The sequence below is a fragment of the Erpetoichthys calabaricus genome, chromosome 1 (assembly GCF_900747795.2).
Source record: "Erpetoichthys calabaricus chromosome 1, fErpCal1.3, whole genome shotgun sequence".
NCBI classification, from domain to species: Eukaryota; Metazoa; Chordata; class Cladistia; order Polypteriformes; family Polypteridae; genus Erpetoichthys; species Erpetoichthys calabaricus.
In genome coordinates, this window is record NC_041394.2 from 229,999,117 (window position 1) to 230,023,411 (window position 24,295).

Below are 24,295 nucleotides of genomic sequence, written 5' to 3' on the forward strand. Positions count from 1 at the left end.
TAGATCAGCTGCATACTGTTATGGAAGATTGGCATGGCAGGGAGGATTGTTGTTCTAGGAACATTAAAAAAGTAACCAAGAATAACATGTCCAGGGTTCAAGTTCAAGTTTATTGCAAGTGCTATGTTTTTATTGTGGTGGTTTAGGGTAGAATAAGTTGGCCTAAATGTTTGGGAGAACAAAAACAATGTCTGGCATTTTTAAAGGGGATTCATCAAAATAAAAAAGGTTATGTGTCACTGCCAAAAACATTTAACAATATCAGCACCCCTTAATAACTTTTTTGATATCCGAACATGTTTTTGTTTCAGTTTTGGTTGACTTAATTAGGTATTGCTAAGGTTTCTCCAAAAATAAAATTATAGATTTTATCTGACTTTGCTATTATTGGTAAATAAGTAGCTGTGTTTATCCCTCAGTTGTTACTGTCCAAACTGGGCATTTTCATATGAAAAAAATAAGACTTTATATCTTTGATTCCCCCAAAATAAAGCTAATTTAGGATTCCCATGACTAAAGCTAATTTAGGATTCTCATGACTAAAGGTATATGTACCTTTGATTGAGAGGTGTGTACAAAAAAGTACGCCCTTGCTTTTTCAGTATTCTTCAGTGGAAACATTGCCTCCACAGTACAGATTACGGTGATTTTTTCAGTAAACAGAAATCTTTAAAACTACCTCCCAATAGGGAGTAAGATTGCATCTATTGTCTGGTGCTCCTTTGTCTAAAGGGAATATTTATGCACTGTATCTATCTGAAACTAAAGCAATGGATATCTTTATAGTAGGAAGGATTTTCAAAATAGGTTTTTGAAGCTGTCCAGCAGTACTGTGGTAGATGGATTTTTCTTTGTCCGGAAGAGAGATGGATTTTTATGGCCAAGTACCAATTTATGTAAAACTAAACAAGACAACCATAAAAAGTTGTTTTTTTAAATTAATTTCCTGATTGCTTTACCAAGTAACAGGTTCAAGTATTTTTTAACAAACTACATCTTCTCAGTGCATATAATCTTGTTAGAATCAAAAAAATGGAACAAATGGAAATACCACTACTAGACAGTATGAGTATAGGTTCTTGCCTTACGGATTTACTCCAGGCATTTTTTCAGTCATTTATTAATGATATATTTAGAGGTGTACTGCTTATTTTGGTTTGACTCGATATTGGTGATATACTCATTTTTTTTTTCATATTTAAACTATGTGATATGTGTGGGGGCGGCACGGTGGCGCAGTGGTAGCGCTGCTGCCTCGCAGTTAGGAGACCCGGGTTCGCTTCCCGGGTCCACCCTGCGTGGAGTTTGCATGTTCTCCCCGTGTCTGTGTGGGTTTCCTCCGGGCGCTCCGGTTTCCTCCCACATGCTGGTTAGGTGGACTGGCGATTCTAAATTGGCCCTAGTGTGTGCTTGGTGTGTGGGTGTGTTTGTGTGTGTCCTACGGTGGGTTGGCACCCTGCCCGGGATTGGTTCCCTGCCTTGTGCCCTGTGTTGGCTGGGATTGGCTCCAGCAGACCCCCGTGACCCTGTGTTCGGATTCAGCGGGTTGGAAAATGGATGGATGGATGGATATGTGTGGGTTTACAATCATAAATTGCTTGTGTCATGCCTTTCTACGTTGTCTCAGTGAGATTCAAAACTACACTTTGGACAGGCGTTTCATAAACCATTTGTTTTTTTTTTTTGTTGGGATAGCGTTGGTTCATAACTCAGGATGTGGAAAATGGCCTTACACTTCTCTGAAGAATGAGAATTACAGTTTCTGAATTGATTGAATGTCATACTCAAAGTGAAAACTTTGACTCGCCATTGATTTTAGCTTCTAGGTATGGAATTCAATAGCTTTCCTATAAATGAAACGGGGGAGTCAATTTTCTGATAAAAAAAATCACTTTGTACTGTTCTGCCAATAGAGCATTGTTCTGTAACTGTGTGTTTGACAAGTGTTTTATGGTAGAATGTGCACTGATTTTTTTTCTTTGTATTTTCATGTACAGTAACATTTTGTATGTCGATCTTGGAGAGATTTTGACAAAATAGCCATTGCTAACAGTACTGGCAATATTAACAAATTTTCTTTATTTAGAAAGTATGATTCTGACTGAGTTTCAAGTGGTAAGCTAAAGTGATAAAAAATGGCAAAATGACAGAAACCAGCAAAAGATTCTTTGGGTTTTCAGGAATTTCTTACATCTGTCTACTGATAATTTTACTGTTGTGATAAATACCACAGCTGTGCTTCCTGCCATCGCCCAGATTTTATTTCAAGTTGCTGCTATAAATTTTACCTTTACCCTGAGAAAGCGAAATATAGTTGTCCATGGGAGAACTGCATACATCTAAAATTGACATCTCATTTAGATTATGGCCACTTTTTCTGCCTACAGGCCACCCTAGTTGGACTATCATTCAGCAACAACCAATCTGCTGTAAAGTTATCCTGTGGCACTATAAAGGGGAAATTTGACAGGATAAGAGCAATCCACAGAATTAATACAAATTTCTGCTCCTTTATGACATCCCATTAAGATCATAGCTACGCATACTGCTCCAGACTTGCCCCTATTACTTGTATGAGTACTACAGACATTGTAATGTTTTGTTTTTCAATAATAAAATAGAAATTAAAAAAAAGCAAACCTAACATTTTTCAGTTTAAATATTTTTAAAAATTACAGCCACATGTACACTTTTCACAGAGTATGCATCTGTACAGCAGATTGCATGATCAACTGGTTATAAAATTGTCCACATCAGCAGTCCACACTCAATTTTAGGATCTGTGAGCAGCTCTCACACACAAAATTGTGGCACTTCGTTCAATTTTGTTTTGTTGCATCTACATCATCGCATCTGGTACTGTCTTTGGAAAGATGCTTATTTACTGTGGACAGTAATATGAAAATGTCAGCCATGACATTTCTGTCATTGCCAGTGAAAGGCTCTACGAGTCACATCACCACAGTCACAGACTGTCATTCCCTAGTTAGTCACGTGATCTCTTTTTCCAAATAGGGAATAGCATTTAGTAAACATTTGTTACTTAGATCTGCAGCTATCTAAAATTTGACAACAGACTCATTGGGTTTGCATGACTTGTACTAGTTGAAAGGCCAAAAACAATTAATAAACATGTACTGTATATACTCATGTATAAGTCGGGTCTTGAAACCCAAAAAATCGATCATAAAATATGCCCGTTCAAAAATGCAACACTTACTTTTTTTTTTTTTTTTTTTAAAAATTGCCTCCTCCAATCTCGCATCAGTTTCTCAGACGATTGAATTTTGTTGCAGCAGTGCAGTTACCAATTTCTTTCGTTACTTCAACAATGTTTAATTTAAAACCAGCTTCATATTTTCTTCTGATCGAACGCTCCATCATAGATAAGGGATGCTCTTACGATAAAGGTGTTATGAGGGTGTGAGATACAAAAAACATAAATCAGTGCAAACATTCCTTCAGAATAGTTTGGGTATTACCGTGTGGTCATTGTAGGCACAATAGAGAGAGACAAAGAGAGAGAGAGGTTTGCTGCACCCATATAGAAAAAAAGGCAGTGTGCTCCATGGTAACTCTCTCAGGTTGGCATTAGCATATCATAATCTCTTGTACCAATAGCATGAGTTTTCCGCATTCGACTTATACGACCGACATTATAAAATACCAGAAATTATATGGCAAAATCAAGCCCCGACAAATCCACGGGAGAACTTAAACGTATATACAGTAATCAGAAATAACGGCCATCAATTGTTATGTTCTGCCCTAGCTTATAACATATTCTCTGCACAAACTTTGCCATGTGTCTGACAGTGATTCAGTATGTGTGCCATTATTTCAGTATACTGTAGCTGAGCTCAGCTGAGCTTTACTTTATGTAAGGATTACACGTTGTGCCTCTGTTTTTTTTTAAATATTTCCAAAAACTTTATAGTTTCTATTTTTAGTTCAAAGAGTAAAAAATAATAGATGACTTTAAATTAGATTGACGAAAGTGAATACACAATTGTGTCTGGCAAAGTCTGTGTCAAATTGATTCTTAAAAATGATGTTCCCAAAGCCTGTAATGAAAAACACAGGTTTAAAAGTGAATGGATGACCTAGTAGAATTACTTAACTGGACTGAAGTTTAATGCAAACTGATTTTAAAATTCTTAAACATGGGATCCTGCTTATATACTTTATTGGAAGAAATCCATCTGCATCAATATTACAAGTCTAGGTTATAGTTTGTCATATGACAAATAAACATGAGACTGACACTCAGCTGATTGTCTTGATTGCGGTTGTTTTTTGGGTTCCCATTCATGATAAGCTTCTTTTGTCCAAGTTATAGAAAACATTTCAGCACCCACTCCAATCTGCATTCATAATTATCATTTACAGTAGCAATTGGCAACATCTTTTTTGGAGAGAGGTCCCAGTTTCTCCAGCTCTTTTCTGATGACTGAAAAAATAACCTAGAGAGAAGAATAGATACAGATGATTGAATCAAGCCTTTCACAGTTTTCAGGGTTTTTTTGTGCAGATTTTTTAGGAAGTTTACAAGTATTGAGACCATAAGAAATAGCACAGATCTTCATTCAGAACACTAATAGGACTGCTCGATGTAGTAAATGCTAAAAAACTGCTTCTACAGTTCTCAAAGCAGCAAAACAAATATTGCCAAATTACCTTGTCCAAATAACTTATTGACAACAAATTCTTTCAGTACTCTAGCCAATTAGAAAGTATTTGTACCAGTTCTCATTATTTTCCAAGACTTTTAGCTAATACTCAGAAGAAATTGTTTAAAATAAAATACTCATGTGCTTGTTTTGTTGAACTTCTGCCAGTTTTACTCCTAGACTGTTTTATCAGGTGGAGGTATGTTTTAACAGTTAGACGATGATGCTTTTTTTTTTCAAATATACTTAAATTAATTTCACCTTTTTTTTTAACCTCTAATTTCTTAATTTCTCTTTCTTCATTGTTCTTGTTTTCCTCCCCTTTTCTGTACTAAGGCTCCTTTTATACTATAATGGATGCAGGTGCACTGGAGCTAATTACAGACCTTAGAGTACTAATGAGGCAATTGACTGGACTGTGCTTATCTGTACAGAAATAAACAAAATAAATCGGTCGATTGCCCCATCAGCACTGCGAAGTTGCACTGCCACGTACCCCAACACCCCTGTGAAGTTTGAGCGCTTCTTTATTTAAAATCGTGCACAATCGCAGACTTGATTTGCTATACCACTCCTCCCTACCAGTATTCTATTTGTTCCCATGTCTCTTTCCCACAAATAAAAGACACAGTAAAATAGCCTCAGCATGTGAACCCTTTAGGGGTGTTGAAAAATTGTAATACATTACAACTATGTAAAGACCCAGGGAGAGACATGACCACATGGGAACACAGCGTCTCCATTTGCAACCTAGACCCTCCAAACCACCTCACACATACTTTCTCATATACAGAATGTACAATAAAATGCTAGTAATGTGTTTCCCATTATCAACTATACATGTAATTTGAATCAAGTATAAAAACATGAACCTTCTGGTAAGCCAAATAGACACTGTGATGGATGGCTGGCTAAATATTCCGGCCCACCCCTCCAGGCCGCCAGGTGGAGCTCTCCCAACAGCATGGAAGTTCCCCGAATTCCAGCAGGGCCTCATGGACCTTGTAGTTTGTATGCACAGCCCTGCTGGATACCATGGGGGCCACCAGGAGTCGCTGTAGGGAGGCTGTCAGACTGTGCCCTATAACCTGGAAGTACGTCCTGGTCACATGAACAGGAGAAATGACGTACTTCCAGATTGAAGAAAAGGACTTTGACTCTGACCCGGAAGTAATGAGGACTTGTGGATTGTTGGACAGGAACCACTTCCGGGTCAGGGGGTATAAAAGGACTGTGAGAAAGCCCAGACACTGAGCTGTGCTGGGAGGAAGGGTGGCGAAGTGTCTGGGAGAGGATTGGTATTTGTAGTGATTATTGATTTATTGTATGTGTAGTGTGGAGTGGAGGGTGCTTTGTGCACGTAATTATTATAAAATAAATAAGTCTTGGACTTTTACCTGGTGTTTGGCGTGGTACCTGAGGGTTTAAGAGGTCGATAACAGCCTCTACTGCTACAACACGCATTATCTAGTTGTGACCTGTCTTGAGATTATATACAGTATATACAGTGCATCCGGAAAGTATTCATAGTGCATCACTTTTTCCACATTTTTTTATTTTACAGCCTTATTCCAAAATGGATTAAATTCATTTTTTTCCTCAGAATTCTACACACAACACTCCATAATGACAATGTGAAAAACGTTTACTTGAGAGTCTTGCAAATTTATTAAAAATAAAAAATTGAGAAAGCACATGTACATAAGTATTCACAGCCTTTGCCATGAAGCTCAAAATTGAGCTCAGGTGCATCCTGTTTCCCCTGATCATCCTTGAGATGTTTCTGCAGCTTAATTGGAGTCCACCTGTGGTAAATTCAGTTGATTGGAGATGATTTGGAAAGGCACACACCTGTCTATATAAGGTCCCACAGTTGACAGTTCATGTCAGAGCACAAACCAAGCATGAAGTCTAAGGAACTGTCTGTAGACCTCCGAGACAGGATTGTCTCGAGGCGCAAATGTAGGGAAGGTTACAGAAAAATTTCTGCTGCTTTGAAGGTCCCAATGAGCACAGTGGCCTCCATCAACCGTAAGTTGAAGAATTTCAAAACCACCAGGACTCTTCCTAGAGCTGGTTGGCCATCTAAACTGAGCGATCGGGGGAGAAGGGCCTTAGTCAGGGAGGTGACCAAGAACCCGATGGTCACTCTGTCAGAGCTCCAGAGGTCCTCTGCAGAGAGAGGAGAACCTTCAAGAAGGACAACCATCTCTGCAGCAATCCACCAATCATGCCTATATGGTAGAGTGGCCAGACAGAAACCACTCCTTAGTAAAAGGCACATGGCAGCCCGCCTGGAGTTTGCCAAAAGGCACCTGAAGGACTCTCAGACCATGAGAAAGAAAATTCTCTGTCTGATGAGACAAAGATTGAACTCTTTGGTGTGAATGCCAGGCGTCACATTTGGTGGAAACCAGGCACCGCTCATCACCAGGCCAATACCATCCCTACAGTGAAGCATGGTGGTGGCAGCATCATGCTGTGGGGATGTTTTTCAGCGGCAGGGACTGGGAGACTAGTCAGGATAAAAGGAAAGATGACTGCAGCAATGTACAGAGACATCCTGGATGAAAACCTGCTCTACAGCGCTCTTGACCTCAGACTGGGGTGACGGTTCATCTTTCAGCAGGACAATGACCCTAAGCACACAGCCAAGATATCAAAGGAGTGGCTTCAGGACAACTCTGTGAATGTCCTTGAGTGGCCCAGCCAGAGCCCAGACTTGAATCCGATTGAACATCTCTGGAGAGATCTTAAAATGGCTGTGCACCGACGCTTCCCATCCAACCCGATTGAGCTTGAGAGGTGCTGCAAAGAGGAATGGGCGAAACTGGCCAAGGATTGGTGTGCCAAGCTTGTGGCATCATATTCAAAAAGACTTGAGGCTGTAATTGCTGCCAAAGGTGCATCGACAAAGTATTGAGCAAAGGCTGTGAATACATATGTACATGGGATTTCTCAGTTTTTTTATTTTTAATAAATTTGCAAAAACCTCAAGTGAACTTTTTTCACGTTGTCATTACGGGGTGTTGTGTGTAGAATTCTGTGGAAAAAAATGAATTTAATCCATTTTGGAATAAGGCTGTAACATAACAAAATGTGGAAAAAGTGATGCGCTGTGCATACTTTCCGGATGCACTGTAAGTAAACTACAAGATGTCATATGCTTTGTTTAGGTCATTGATAATGCAACATTTTGGCCTATGAATTTGGATAATATGTTGATAAAAAATAATTTAAATGCACATTGTTCAGGATAGTTTTCTTTTCAGAAATCATTTCATAGTAATTTTAATTCTTTTACAGCATATAATGATCCATTTTTAAGCAGTACGTTTTGTGGCTCTAAGGAGAAGGCAACATCCTATATCCATGTAAGTATGTCTCATAATAAAAAATGTGATTTATAAAAGTAAAATAGCTCATTATCTGAACCTTAAAATTTTGCATTGAATAAGGACAATTCAAACCTTTTGTCCAGACTGTTGATGTATTTCTTTTGTAGTACTTCTTAATCTCCACCAGCTCTGTCTGACTTCAACCCACTAATTAAAGTATTGCTGTTCACCATCTGACCAACTTAAAGATGCTCAAAAGAAAACCGAGCGCAATCTTACAGGAGCATCTTGGCCATCACTTTTGAGATCATCAATGCTCTGTTGAATGTCTTTGGCTAGCCTCCTAAAACTTGCGTCACTGGTGCCAAGTGTCCCTTCATTCCTGAACACCTGCTAACCGGCAAACCCTAGAAATCCTGGACATCATAATGTGGGCTAGGCAAACCCTAGGAATCCTGGACATGATAATATGTAACAGAAGGCCATGCATATTGCAACATACTTCTTCAGTGGTACCTGTCAGACATGAGGATTTACACCACCTATCTTACTTTTCTAAATATCGTATTAAGTTTTGAGGTGTTCTCTGCTTCAATTACCAGCAGGGCCTTGTACAGCTGTGCTACTGTTCTGTACTGTAGTATATTATCATGTTATTACCCTAAAACTACCCAAGTTCATTAACAGAATAGTCTATTGTCACACCTTAGCGCACACATGCATTGATATACACATATAAACAGACCCTATCCACATGAATCCACGTGCCAAATGAATGATGCATGCACTGCCCATCACTCCCCAGCACTTCAAGAGACTTACTTATCATTGGCACAAACGACATACAATGTCTTAGATATACCTTAGACCTAAATATTATTTTGGTCTTCAAGAATATATTTAAACATACAAAGGCTCAACATCCTTGGCTATAGGCCATTTATCAACCGGTGATGTCTTACTTTTACCGTACTGTCCCTTCTATTGGATGGAGCTGCCCTCCTCATCCTGGTAAGCCTCACAGATTGGAGTGTATGGCAGCTTACTACCATTGCTCCAGGTGCTATTAATATTTACTTTATTACTTCAATCAATATAAATATAAAGACAAACTATAGAAATTTAAAAGCAACATGGTATTTATTTAAAAATAATAATTCCAAAAGAAAGTATAAAAGAAATATTGATAGCAAAGACTGGATATACTGTATATACAGCAGTCTTTAGAAAAAAGCTTATGAAAAATGTCAAGGATTGGAAGTTTGTCCTGGGGCGTCTTTTGATCTAGCAAACAATGTTATTCATAAGATGCTTTTGCTGACAATCAGATGAAACGGTTGCACGTCTCTTGGTCTGATATTCTGTCATGCCTTTGCCTTCTTCTGATGTCTTTTTTGTCATTGCTTTCTTCTTACTTGGTCCTTCATATAAGCCATATTTTTTTTAAAATTGTATGTTGGTCTTCAGAAATGTGATATTACATACATTTGATTTGCTGGCTATGGGTATGATGGATGACTTTTCTCAAAGACTTAGATTGTTTAAGTACCTCAGAAACTCCTTCCCTTCCAAAGCTGTAAACTAATTTGGTAATTCCTAGTCCAATGGCATCCACCTTTTTGCAGGTTATAAAATAATCATTAGGGCCGAGGCATCACTGCCATTTCCTGGGCTTCCGCTTTATTTACACAAATGTTTTAAGGTGATTAATTACTAGTACAATTCATGAAACGAAGATGCTTTCATGTTATTTGCCCATGCAAGTGTCCTGTATTTTAGTTCATCTCGTTCGTTGCATATCTGGCACACCAGGGCATGTAGTATCCTGACTGACCTGTTGTTCCAGAATGGGTCATCATACTTGACTTTAACAGTCTTTTAAAAAAGTTAATATATACTAATTATTGATAAAATACAGCAAAAATTCAAACTGCAAAGACATGTTTACTTAATGTGTATTTACAGTACAGTATCTGTAAAGTGCCAGTTGTCATGAAGAATTTTTAGAGCTATAGTACTGCATGCTTTTTTGCTAATTTACTTAAATGAAGAAAATATTTTTATTTTATTTTATGTTAAATCTTACATTTAGAGGTACTTTAGTTTGATAGAATAAGGAAAGACTGGAATACATAGTTACAAACTGTTCTTAGTCATCTACCAAGCTTATTTATATTATGTATTTTAGTAGACTTGCTCTAACAAGGTCTCAGTTTGTGCAGTCTGAGATACATTATATACTATGAAGTATTATACCATATAAACAGTTCTTCTTTTACTTAAATGAAGAAAATATTTTTATTTTATTTTATGTTAAATCTTACATTTAGAGGTACTTTAGTTTGATAGAATAAGGAAAGACTGGAATACATAGTTACAAACTGTTCTTAGTCATCTACCAAGCTTATTTATATTATGTATTTTAGTAGACTTGCTCTAACAAGGTCTCAGTTTGTGCAGTCTGAGATACATTATATACTATGAAGTATTATACCATATAAACAGTTCTTCTTTTATTCCTGTAAAGCTGACCTAGTAAGTGGGCAGAGTCTTGTCAATTCGGATGAGAGCTGAATTAAACAGTTGTTAAATGTCTATGATAGCTGTCCACTTGGTGCCAGTAATAATATAAAATAAAAAAATGTGCATCATGGCCTTTAAGTCTGGCATCAACACATATCTTAAGTAAGTATGGACATGTTTGACTCTGATCTGCAAAAAGCCACGCATATAGATTCTGAGAATATGCTGGTATTTCTTCTAAGAGCCTTATCTGCTTACTGTTCACATATTGTCATCTGCAATGATTGTCATCTGCAATGCAAGCTGATTATTCCTCAATCACTTTTTTTTTTATCATTTATTGCCTCTTGTAATACTGTTAATCTTTACTGTTCTCAAAGTCAGTAATGGGGACCCCATGTGGGTACAGGTGATTGTTTTTAATTGGACTCCTAGCCCAGTTCAGAAAGCTGTTATTTCCTAGTTTCTACGTTTAGGTCATACTAAGTTTTGGTTAAATTTATTAGAATATATCATGTATTTATTTGTTTCATAGGGAGAATTCATTGGTTTATTTATTGCCATTTAAGTTTTTCATCATCATAATGATTTTCATTCTGCTTTTCCAGGTATTCTGGTTATGTAATCCATTGTTTACTAGCCAGCACATTAATGGGTATGACACTGAAGCAGTTTCAGCCTTTCAGCATTAAGAGTCATTTGTAAAACATCTGCTGTGCTCATTGTTAACTTTCATCATTAGAATGCAGTTAAGGATGCAAACTAAGAACAGTGGCAAATTAATAGGAAAACAGCAAAGGCAAATTAATAGGAAAACAGCAAAGGAGAGTTAAGTATTTAAAGCTAAAGCAGATATACATGTATTTCTAAATGTCTTAAGTATATCAAAATCACGGTGCTATGTTTCAGAATGCAGAATAAGAGTAAAATAGACCATCTAATTAAATGAGATCAGTTAGTGGTAAAATAACGAAACTGACTGGAACAAAATTCTGCAGTCTCTGCAATATGAAGTCCCCAGAATTGAGTTTGAGAGCCACTGCTTTATTGTTTTAATGTGCTTTTTGTTCCTGTATTGTCCTGCTCTTCCTCCTCTTAGGTTAAGGCCAACATTCAAGCTACCAACCAGCCCAGTGGTCTACACCACAAAAAAGCAATTTTGGAGCAGACTAAAGCACATTGCAAATATATGAGGTTCATACAATAATTAATTACATAAATAAAAATTCATTTGATAATTTTAGAGCATGTAAAATAAATAGATTTGAAAACTCAGGTGGTGAAAAATCAAAGGATGAAAACTATTGCAAAACAAAAGTAGTAATCTAAAACTGAATAAGCTAAACAGTTAACCATGTGATTGAGATACCTCTGTCTGCTTTATTTAAAAGACACAATTGGTGTTTAGGAACATAGTTTTATATAGTACATTACTTTCAGAGATGAAACTGAGAAATTGATTTGCAAAAGTGGTATTAAATGAATTACATTTTTGTATTTTAGAAGAGAAATGCTGATGGTCAGGGTATAACATATGTATTAAAAGTGGTTGTATGGAAAATAAATGACTAGTTCCCAAGTGGTGATCTTCACTGTACTAATGCTCTAATTTTCATTTCCTGTCCTCCTCACATACCAGTTGATACTGTAAAGCCCACTAAGAAATACAGTCTTAGCAGTGTGTCCAAGGCCATGCCAGGGGATTTTTTTTTTTACTAGCTCCGGCATTACCATGTTATTTTGGATTACTGAGCTCCTCACCTTGTTACAGAGAGTTAAGTAAATTTGCTTAGAATTTTCATTTCTGATATTTATACCATTGTTCTTATTTTTTCAGTAAATTCCTATCTCTGCAAATCAGATTTAGGGGTTCCCAAACTTTTTAAAGCCAATGTCCCCCGAAATTTTGTTTCACCTGGTCAGGGCTCCCCCATTAATATAAATGCCAGTGCTACTAAGATGGGTATTAACTTGGACCTTTGTTTCTACTAATAGCAGTCCCACAGCATAATTATGAAAAATAGCAGACTGAAAGCAAATGCTCAACTGTAGCAGACTATTGACAAATGTAATGTTTGAACCTACTTCATGGCTGCGCTGATCAGCTTCTGGGTTCATTCTGTTCCTGTATTTATTTTTGTAGCTAAACTTGGAATGTATGTATTTACAATCAATGTATATATTAATTTGCCACATATAATTGTGCTCTAAAGTGGAGCATTTTTTTTTGGATAAATTTTAAAGTTACCGTGTCTGTTCTTGCAGCTTACAATGCCTGAAGGGTACCAGGGTCCAAATATTAAAAAAAAACAGTTCCCTTTGGAAAGTAATAAAAAAACTTAATAAACTATTTGTGGGATTCAGACATTTTAAAAGAAAGTTGGCTCTGCAACTCATCTTGCTAACTGTCTGTGGCAACCTTTCACCCAACAATAATAATGATAATGATTAATACTTCTTTACATTTATAAAGCGCTTCTCTTCTCTCACTACTCAAAGCACTTTACATTGTGAGTGGAGAGCCACTTTACCCACCACTAATGTGTGGCATCCTTCTGAATGATGCGATGGCAACCATCTCACCACACATTAGCTATTAGGTGGTGAAGTGATGAGAGAGACAATTAGAAACAGGAGATGATTAGGGGGAGCAGAATGACTTGGCCAAGGATGGCAATTTGGCCAGACATCGGACTACACCCTGCTGTTTACAAAGGATGCCCAGGGATCTTTTATGACCACAGATAGGACCTTAATATTTTATTTCTCATCCAAAGGCATAATTTTCTTGAAAGATAAAATTGCTTTAAACAGGTTTAGACGTTTTTAGTTTCATGCTGATCAATTTCCTCATTTTATTCTAAACTCCACATAAAACGGCATCTGTGATTTGACAAGTTAACAGGAAATGTATTCTTATCTCAGAAAAATGTGGTTCCAAGAATCTGTAATAAAATAATTATTTCTAGTTTTATTTTCATTATCACAAGGATAACTCAAACATGTATATGGCAAGTTGTAAGGCTTTTTCATTCGCCTATGAACCCTGGTACCCTTCAGCCCCATTGTAAGCTGTAAGAACAGACAAGGTGTTTTTAAAATTTATAAAACACACTTAACTTTGGAATTTTATGTAGCAAAATAATATATACCATCGGTGTGAAAAAATAACTGACTTAAAAAGACAAAACTTACTCTTTAAGGAAGGATGAAAGTTACTGAACATTAGTGACTCTAACAGCTAAACACTAAAATTAAATGTTACATATGTGAATTTTATTATTAATAATTGTTAACATTTGTCCTTCCTTAATGTATATTCTGAACTAGTCTGCCTATTAAAAAATGTTCTAAAAATTATGATGCAGCAAACAAGCATACCAGAACTAAAAATATTATAATTTTGGCACACACAGAGAGAGAGTGATGCTTTGCAGACTGCTTATGAGGGGATGATGAAGACAGCATTCACCTGCTATGACAAACGCTTTTGCAGAAATTTGTTAGTCTTGGCATGGTGTGTCATTTCCAGGCAGTCTCCATCCTGTGTGGATTAGCTCAAAATAGTGGGGAGACAAACAGAGCTGTAACCTCAGATTCCAGAAAATTGGTACAGGTTGGGAGCATGAGAAGAACAGGGTCAGATGAGCAAGGCCTTAAGCTGAGATACTCTGCAAGAGTACAGTGAGACAAAGCGGTGGAACTGAAATGCAGCCTAGAATGATATGGAGCCTTTGGGTCGGCCGAGGTTATTTTTAAAGGCCCACTCCCCAGCCATCTGAATGAGAACCGCAGCATTAATCTGTAAACATGTAGATACAGTATTGCTTTGATGAATCAATTACAGAACATTCAGTTATGTTTATTTAAAAACTACATGAGGCAATTTAAATACAATACAAACAAACTCTGTACAGCCAAAGAGTTTTTTCATCTTAGCTGGAATCCATGTTGTCTCTCAGGTATCTAAGGTTACACTATTGGCTGAAGTCTCTGTTCATATACTCCAGCATAAACTTTCACAGGGAGTGTGAGTCCTTGGGACAAATAACCGCATTTAACATTTTTTAAAAACAGTGATGATCACCTCTGTCAATTTCAAGATATTGTCCCCATGCCATGAAATACTGAAAAATGTGTGTTCCATCTTTCTGTTTAATCCCATCAACACTTACAACCTTGCCACTGTGCACTGTTTCATGGCCTCAGACACTGAAACACCGCCAGTGTCTTTAGATTCTGACACAGCACACTCTGCAGCAGTTCCACCCAAAGTAAAGGTTAAAATTGTCCCATATTTTCTGAGAAAGTTCTATGTACATCCCACCTACACTTCCTGAAACATGCTGTTACAAACAGAAAAGAATCAATTGTGTCCAGAGGTCAAAAAAGATGGCAGTAAATGGAAACCTGGAAATGACAGACTTAAGAATCCAAAAAGAACAGTCATCCAGGCAAAAAAACAACCCAGAACCAAAATGGAACCAATACAGACAAAAGCTAAGAGAATCGCTCTTCTTGAAGGGTACTGTTAAACTCTTAAATGAGACTTACTCAGATTATATTGCTCAAAAATTAATGGAACACTTAAATCACAGGTCGGATCTCAGTAAAAGAAATATTGAAGTGGAAGTGTAATTTATTCAGAACAAAATGTTGTAATAACAGTCAATGGAAACCAATATCACCAGCCAACTGATGGCTGGATTCAACATCTCACCAAAAGTCAAAAGTTGGAATCAAAAGCTGATGTAACTTGTGTGTGTTTCAACTCATATTTTAACTAAGTGTTATGTATGGCCCCCACATGCCTCTCTGCACTCCCGGCAACATCTGGGCATGCTCCTAATGAGGTGGCAGATGTTATCCTGGAGGAGTGAGCTCCTGGACAGTCTGTGGGGTTACTTTGCGGCGTTTAATGCACCAATACATAAAATCCCAGAGGTTCTCAATTGTATTCAGGTCTAGGGAAAATGCAGGATGGTCAATGGCATCAATTCCTTCATCATCCAGGAACCACCTACACTCTGGCCATGTGAGGCTTGGCATTGTCCTGCACCAGTGTAAGGTCTGGCAGTGGCTCTGAGGATTTCAATCTGGTACCTAATGGGAGTCAGGGTAGCATGTGGAGGTCTGACCCACCCTCCAAGTAAATGCCTCCCGAAGTCATCAATGACCCAACGCCAAAATGGTTATGCTGGATGTTGTTGCAGGCTGCATAACTTTAATCAAGGAGTGTCCAGATTCTTTCATGTCTGTCATATGTGCTCAGTGTGAACCTGCTCTCATGTTTGAAGCCAATGGCAGGGGTGCCAATTGTGGTATTCTATGGCGAATGTCAATGGAGCTGCACGATCATAGACTGTGAGCACAGGTCCCAAGAGAGGATGTCAGGCCCTCATGCCACCCTCACGGAGTCTGTTTCTGACAGTTTGGTTAGGAACATGCACACCAGTAGCCAGCTGGAGGTTATTTTGTTGGGCTTTGGCAGTGCTCCTCCTGTGCCTCCTTGCACAAAGGTGTACATACTGGACCTGCTGCTGGATTGATGCCCTTCTTTGGCCCTGTCCAGCTCTTCTTGTGCAATGGCCCATCTACTGGTATTTCCTCCATGCCTTTGAGTTTGCTGGAAGACACAGCAAACCTTCTTGGGATGGCACATATGGATGTGCCATCCTGGAGGAGGTGAACTATGTGCTCAATTTGAACTGGCTGCAGGTACTGCCTCACACTTCCAGTAGTGACAAGTACACTAGTAAAATGCAGAACTAGAGAAGAATCAGTCAGGAAGAATAAAGAGAGGGCAATTGTCTATGGCCACCACCTGCAATATCATTCTCTTGTTTGGGGTTCTCTTACTGTTGCCTCTCCAGTGTACCTGTTGTCACTTTCATTTGCACCAAAGCAAGTGAAGTTGATTTGGAATCTCTTGTGCTTCCTAACTGGACAGATTGATATTCCTTAAGCTTAATTGACTTGGTGTTAGACTGTGATAATTAAGTGTTCCCTTAATTTCTTTTAGCAGTGTATGTTAATGAAAATATTGCAGAAGCTCTTGTGGGGAAAGTGGAAAAGGAGTGGTCGGGTGTGAGAGGGGGAATTCAATTTAGTACAGTCATTGGCTAGGTGTTCTAACCACCACTTTGGTCTGGCTAGGCAACAGTCCTAATGTTGCTAACAAGTCCTTACCTGACTGTTTAGTCTAAAACATGAAGCATTACATTAGATGACAAAAGTATGAAATTTGTCTTTCATTATTGGCCAAGGATATTCTAGTACCAGGCACACTTGTAAGCAAATCATACCACTGTTTGATGTGGGTAGTCCATAATTTGCACAAAAGTTCAATAATAATTTACCACTCAAATTAAGAAAAGCCATTCTTCTCAATTGTACATCACCAGGTACTTCAGCCATGTTGTTTGAGCTGGTTAGCTCCATAACCCCTAAACATTTGTTGTTAGAAGTTATCTGTGCCCAGAAGGCTTAGTCTGATTAAACTAATCTAAGGGGAGGGCCTAGGCAAGAAAAGGAAAAAAACAATCCAATATTGTTGAGAAGAGATAAGATGTTAAGATAGACAATGTTTACTTATTACTGAATTTTATTACATTTATTATTAGGAACACTTGATTTTCAGATTACTGTAATACTTTTAAACAATCTTTCAGTCTCACTGGTTAATTATATTATATAATTTTTTTTTTTTGATAAAGGACAGTGTTAGACAATTTTTAGAAAGGCAATTTATTTATGGTAAGTTTACAATGTACAATGAGTTTATAAATGCTCAAGTTTCTCCTGAAATAAAGACTAGTAAATTTCTTATATTGTGTGTTCAATCACCTTTAACTTCTTAAATTCATAGAAGCTTCAGAATGTGTAATACTCAGATTAACTGTTTTGTTCATCCGTTTACAAACCCACTTATCCTGAGCAGGACTGTTGGGGAATTTGGAGCCTATTCCAGCAAACATTAGGCACAAGGTTGGAACAATCCTTGAACGGGGTGTCAGCCGATTGCAGAGTTGTCTATTTTTTTTTTTTAACTTTCTAGTCAAAAGAGAATGATTTGTAGTCCTCTGACTGCTCTTTTTTTCCCCAAATAGTTATAATGAAAGGCAGGCGAATCTTATTATTCTGTTTTGATTCTGTCATGAACTTCACACTAGCATTTTCTGTAGATCACAGGAACAGATGTTTGACTTCAAGTATAGCATTATTTCTTATTATACTTTGTTTACCAAAACAACAAAACATTATGCTACTAATCACAAAGTTACATTTTACATAGATAATGTAACATAGATTTTACATAGGAATTACATAGATGCCTTAAATATATTTATTCAATAGTGTATAAAATTTATCACTCAGAACTTCTTAATAAGCTACAGCTGCAAGAATGTTCGTTTGTGTGTGTGTATGCGCCTCTGGGCTGGACAGAGGCACAACAGTTACTGGAAAATACTGGCTTATAAATGTTTTTGGTATTTGATCCAACATTGCAGGCTTCTGAACTATTTGCAGGAATACAACCATAAAACAGTGCTGTTTCTGTTTGCATCACAGGACTGTAGGGAGTAAGAGCCTGTCTTACCTGCAGTAGGTACAAGACAGAAACTTAAACAGGAGAGCTGCAAGCTCCTTAATAGGCATACTAATGCACACATTCTGGACCAAATTACACCTGCCTATTAATTTAATATTCATATTTTTAAGATGGAGAAGGCACACATAACAAAAATGTTCAAAATACCCTAGACATTGAGTCAACAGTAATTAAACACAGGTTTATGTAACTTCAAAAAAGAAATAACTACTGATGCACAGTACTAATCTCTCCCTAATCATTATTTTATATAGTGCTCTTAAGAACAGTCGCCATCACAAAGAATAATAGACAAGTCCAGGGCAATTAAAAGGTTATTACCTGTCCAGTAGGCAATGAAAACATCCACACTACTACTGAATCTGCCACTCCATGTTGAGCCATGACATAAAATAGCAGTACCTTCCTTATATTTGTTTTATTTGTTCTATTTAAATATTTAAAAAAATTAAAAACTACTAAAAATTATATATATATATATATATATATATATATATATATATATATATATATATATATATATATATATATTTATATATATATGCATAAAAAATCTATTTTAAGTTTTATACATATTAATATTGAAAATATTAAAATGGCAGAGAAATGTTTTATATATTTATATAAATTAACTTACATGTCCACAATCATAATAATTTACTTGCAAGCTCCTAAACTATTTTTAAGCAGCCTCAAAACATCTCTAGTATGGTACCTGTATTACTGTACTTTTGGCATGTTTCAATGTTTTCTATAACTTGTATTTTTAATAATAACTTAAAATAGTTGATAAGTAAGGTAGAATTATGACTATGGGATGAAACATACATGGTATTAAGTTTTTTTAGGTAAATGAGAAACTGTATACATTAGAAATTTCTTTTCATGTGTGTATTTTTTTTTAAATGTTTGACATATACAAAAACAAATATGAACAAACAAGAATGTCGTGATGCAAGTAATAGACATATTCTGAATTCTGAAGAAAAAAAGGAAGAAATTCATCATCACTGTTTTCCATCGAATATTACCTTCAAGTCACTGAATTATGAAAATGTTGTAGATGGCACTGACTTAACCAGTTTTTTAATTAGGGATGTCTCAACACAAACAGAAAGCTGTTTTGAGGTGCAAGGCAAATCAGACAAAGCAACACAATGTAATTTCAGAAATGACACACTTAATATTTTTCTTCCTTCTCATATGGGGAATTTAAAAGGGAATTCTGAGAAACCAACAACAGCCACCAGAGAGCAGGCTGTCCAAGAGAATGGTATTTTAGATGCATTAAGTTGCACTATTACATCTACTTTGGAAGAAAATCTAGAAAAAGAATATCTTCGTATAAATGATGACTCTTTCAAAACAGAATATGTTAATAAGCAATTGGAGAACAATTCAAAAGACACTGGTATGGCCAAAAGCACTACTACTTTAGATATATTTCAAAAACAACCAGTTAAACCTAGTATTAGCATGTATGCTGTGAATGCTGACAATACCCTGACTGGAAATAATAAAAGCTAATATGACCAGAAATAAGGCGATGCAACAAGGTGAGTAATAATAAATTTATCTGATAAAAATCGCCCATTTTACATCCATATTTAAATATTCGGAACTCAGGTTTAATACAGGGACATGTGCAATCAGTGCACATTAAAATACAATTGCAAGAATGTAATTAGTCTTTTCTGTTCCTTGATATGCACTGTTGTTTTGCTATTAAGTATTTTTACATTTATTTTGCAGTTTGGATTCTATTTGTAAAGTTTTGCTTTGCATTCCCAAAAGTATCATTATTTTCTTAGCATTTTTAAAGTCTGACGTGTCCAGAAAGTAGATTCATTTATCATATTGTGTTGAAGTACTGTGAACTACAGTGAAGGCTCTTTTTTCATTCATGTCTGGCTGAGTGTTTGTCATTGTATTCTATTTTACCTCTCATAATTCCAAATAAATTTGTATTACCTTGATTGCCAATTCAAAATGGTTCTATGCGAGTGAGGCCGGTGATGGACTGGTGTCTTGTCCACTGCTGGTTTCGACCTTGTCTTCAATGGTTGCTGTAGTAGGTTCCATCTAATCATTATTGATGTACTGAATCAAGTTGGAATGAGAAGTTTGCGTTATGTTTTTAGATTTTACTTGTGTATTTATGTAGTGACATTTAATAAAAAGCAGACACAAGTTCACATGTTAATGAAAGTTGAACAGTATAGTACGTTATGTATGTATGTTTACAAAGCACAGATATGTATAAAATTACTATATAATTTATAAGGAGAAATACTTTTTGGGCACCAGAATGTAACAGCATGTTTAATCTAAGATAAGAGTACAATTAAAAGCAAGAATCAGTTGGATCAAAAAAACTGCAGAGTTAAATCTGGTCTTTTTTTAAAGGATGTATTTTCTTCATTAACACTAGAATCTCCAAATCCTACTAAAAATGTCGTAATGCCAGGCCACCTTAAATTCCATAGCACCTCTTTATCAAAATCTTTATTTTGCAAATGTGTTAATCAGCATTGGCAGCAGGCAGCCTGCTCACTCATCCCCCACCAAGGCAGCTGAAGTCACTTTATCTGGGAGTTAGGTGTCTGGAATTGTATAGGGTAAATAATATATCATTATTTGGAAGTTTCATTTCATGTGTCTTCCATGTCTACAAAAATCTCAGTAAATGTAGGATAAGAAATGCAATGCAAGAAATGTTGAACACATAACTAAAACAGAAACTTTTTTCATGTTATAGTATTAATGACAAAATGCTGACAAGAAGTGTATAAAGTGTGAAGACAGAAGTCCAAATATCAAATAAACACTAAGAACTGCTGCCTCATAATCAAGAGGTTGCGAGTTCGAGCTCGGGTTCTCCCCATTTTGAGTAGTGAGCTGCTATTATTATACAGTAAAAATAAAAACATACATTGATTTGAGTCTGTAACATCCGGTGTAAATTTTTGCTACTTGTAAAAGTTAGTGTTTTTTATTTTTTATTCAGTCTTATTCTCTCAGTCACGTACATATGGTAGAGTGAACTTGCCTTTCCCTTTCTGAGTTAATGGCGTTTATGTCCATACTTTTCACAAGAATAGTGATGACCATAGTTAGTGCTGTGGTTTATGCCTGGTCAGAACTATTTGTTGTACCGGCAATCACCGATATCAGACTATCATTTGGCATTTGCGCTTTGACACCAAAGACACCCATGCAGAATGTGTGAAAAACAACAGATTTGCTGCAATCTCGGACATCTGGCAACGTTTTATTGAGAACTGTGTTTTGAGTTACAACCCAGGGCAACATATTACTGTTGATAAGCAACTGTTTACAACCAAGGTCCATTGCCCTTTCTTGCAATACATCTCAACCAAGCCTGACAAATTTGGCATGAAGTTTTGGATTGCGACAGATTTGGAGACAAAGTACATGTGCAATGCCTCCCCTTATTTAGGAAAACATCCCAGTTGTCCCACGGGAGAAAGACTTTCTGAGACTGAGGTCATAAAGCTTATGGAGCCGTTTCTGGACAAAGGCAGAACTGTAACAACAGACAACTTCTTTAAGTTTCTTTCACTGGTTAATAGACTGCTGAACCACAACACAAGTCTGCTTGGCACCATAAATAAAGTGGGACAGGTACTTCCATCTGCAGCTAAAGCCACTTCAGTATGCAAACAATTCTCCATGCAATTGTTTAGATCTGGCAATATCATGCCGACGGTGTATCCGCCCAACAAGAAGAAGTTTGTCTTCATTCTCAGTACCATGCACCATAATGTGGAGATTGGGGGGAAAAAAAACATGTTCAAATGACAACTCATGTTCAAATGACATAGTGTTTTCAAATAATGATGTTTTCATGCATGGGTGTGTGTGTGTGCATGCGCAAGAGATTCAGAGACAGATTTGATGTCATTAAAGTGGTTATTGGAATATAAAAATAAACACTTTCACAAAGGTATAACAAAACAAGTCTGCTTTTATTCAAGAATGAAACTGAAAAACAAAAAATTGATACCAAGAAGACATGATTCACCGTCGTTTGTGTGTCTGCTTATATCTCTTCAGTGATATATTTTACAGGTAGCAAAAATGTACACTGGGTGTTACAGAATCAAATCGTATGCATGTTTTTATTATATAATAAGTCACTACTCAAAATGGGGAGAACCTGGGCTTGAACCTGCAACCTCTTAATTACGAGCAGCACTTCTTACCTCTTCACAAGCCAAGCAGACATTTCGACTTTGCGTCAAATTGATATTTGGGATTGTGCTTTTAATCATTGACAGCAACATTTAAATTGAATGTTTTCATTTTCTTTGGTTATATTCTTCAATAAAATAGCACTTATTTTGTTATACCTTTTGTGTTTATTTGATATTTGGACTTCAGTCTTTACACATTGTACACTTCACGTCATCATTTTGTCATTAGTACTATAACATGAAAAAAGCTTCAGTTTTAGTTATGTGTGCCAATATTTCTTGCCTCACATTTCCTGTCATCCTACATTTACCCAGACTGTTGTTGACACAGAACACACATGAAATGTCCATCCATCCATCCATCCATTGTCTCCCGCTTATCCGAGGTCGGGTCGCGGGGGCAGCAGCTTGAGCAGAGATGCCCAGACTTCCCTCTCCCCGGCCACTTCTTCTAGCTCTTCCGGGAGAATCCCAAGGCATTCCCAGGCCAGTCGAGAGACATAGTCCCTCCAGCGTGTCCTGGGTCTTCCCCGGGGCCTCCTCCCGGTTGGACGTGCCCGGAACACCTCACCAGGGAGGCGTCCAGGAGGCATCCTGATCAGATGCCCGAGCCACTTCATCTGACTCCTCTCGATGCGGAGGAGCAGCGGCTCTACTCTGAGCCCCTCCCGGATGACTGAGCTTCTCACCCTCTCTTTAAGGGAAAGCCCAGACACCCTGTGGAGGAAACTCATTTCAGCCGCTTGTATTCGCGATCTCGTTCTTTCGGTCACTACCCATAGCTCATGACCATAGGTGAGGGTAGGAACATAGATCGACTGGTAAATTGAGAGCTTCGCCTTGCGGCTCAGCTCCTTTTTCACCACGACAGACCGATGCAATGCCCGCATTACTGCGGATGCCGCACCGATCCGCCTGTCGATCTCACGCTCCATTCTTCCCTCACTCGTGAACAAGACCCCGAGATACTTGAACTCCTCCACTTGGGGCAGGATCTCGCTACCAACCCTGAGAGGGCACTCCACCCTTTTCCGGCTGAGGACCATGGTCTCGGATTTGGAGGTGCTGATTCTCATCCCAGCCGCTTCACACTCGGCTGCGAACCGATCCAGAGAGAGCTGAAGATCACGGCCTGATGAAGCAAACAGGACAACATCATCTGCAAAAAGCAGTGACCCAATCCTGAGCCCACCAAACCGGACCCCCTCAACACCCTGGCTGCGCCTAGAAATTCTGTCCATAAAAGTTATGAACAGAATCGGTGACAAAGGGCAGCCCTGGCGGAGTCCCAGTATGCATTCCAAATAACAATATATTATTTACATCCTATACAATTCCAGACACCTCACACCCAGATAAACAGACCTGAACTGGAAGAACTTTGGGTCCAACTTCAGCTGCATCAGTGGGGGATGGGATAGTACGCTGCTTACTGCTTGTGCTGATTGATACATTTGTAAAACAAAGACATTGATGAGGAGGTGCGAGGGAATTTAAGGTGGCCTGGCATTACAACTTTTTTCGTAGTACTGTGCAAAAGTTTTAGGCAGGTTGCCAGTCAGTTTATTTTTAAAGACTGTAATTCATTATAAAATACTAGGTGCACTGAATGCATTTACAAATGCAGTATACAGAACTTTTGAATAAAAACAAGGCAGCATGGTGGTGCAGTTGCTGGCAAACTAGTCCCTTACATACTGTCTGAAGGTTGAATGTTTTCCCAGTGTCTACTTAAGGTTTTCCCTAGGCATTCTAATTTTTGTGTTAGGTTAACTGAAGACTCAGTGTGTAAAAACTGTAGATGCATGCTTGAGAATGCTCTATGATAGATTTGTACAGCACACAGAGTTAGATAGATAGATAGATAGATCTTTATTGTGTGCGCCTGAAGTGGTAATAATAGTAATATACAGTACTGTTTCTTATTAATGTCAA

The 24,295-nt window shown here is 37.5% G+C and overlaps 2 protein-coding genes across 3 annotated transcripts in view; both read right to left on the minus strand.

Moving 5' to 3' along the window:
• LOC127528083 (uncharacterized) overlaps window positions 1–24,295 on the minus strand; it is a 532,584-nt gene that overhangs the window by 42,905 nt on the left and 465,384 nt on the right. The window lies entirely within an intron of this gene.
• LOC114659714 (proton myo-inositol cotransporter) overlaps window positions 4,170–24,295 on the minus strand; it is a 503,513-nt gene continuing 483,387 nt past the window's right edge. For both annotated transcript variants that reach the window (XR_003717583.2, XM_051935138.1), the window contains exon 12: window positions 4,170–4,463. The gene's annotated coding sequence lies outside the window, so the exon portion shown is untranslated. The remainder of the gene's footprint in view (window positions 4,464–24,295) is intronic.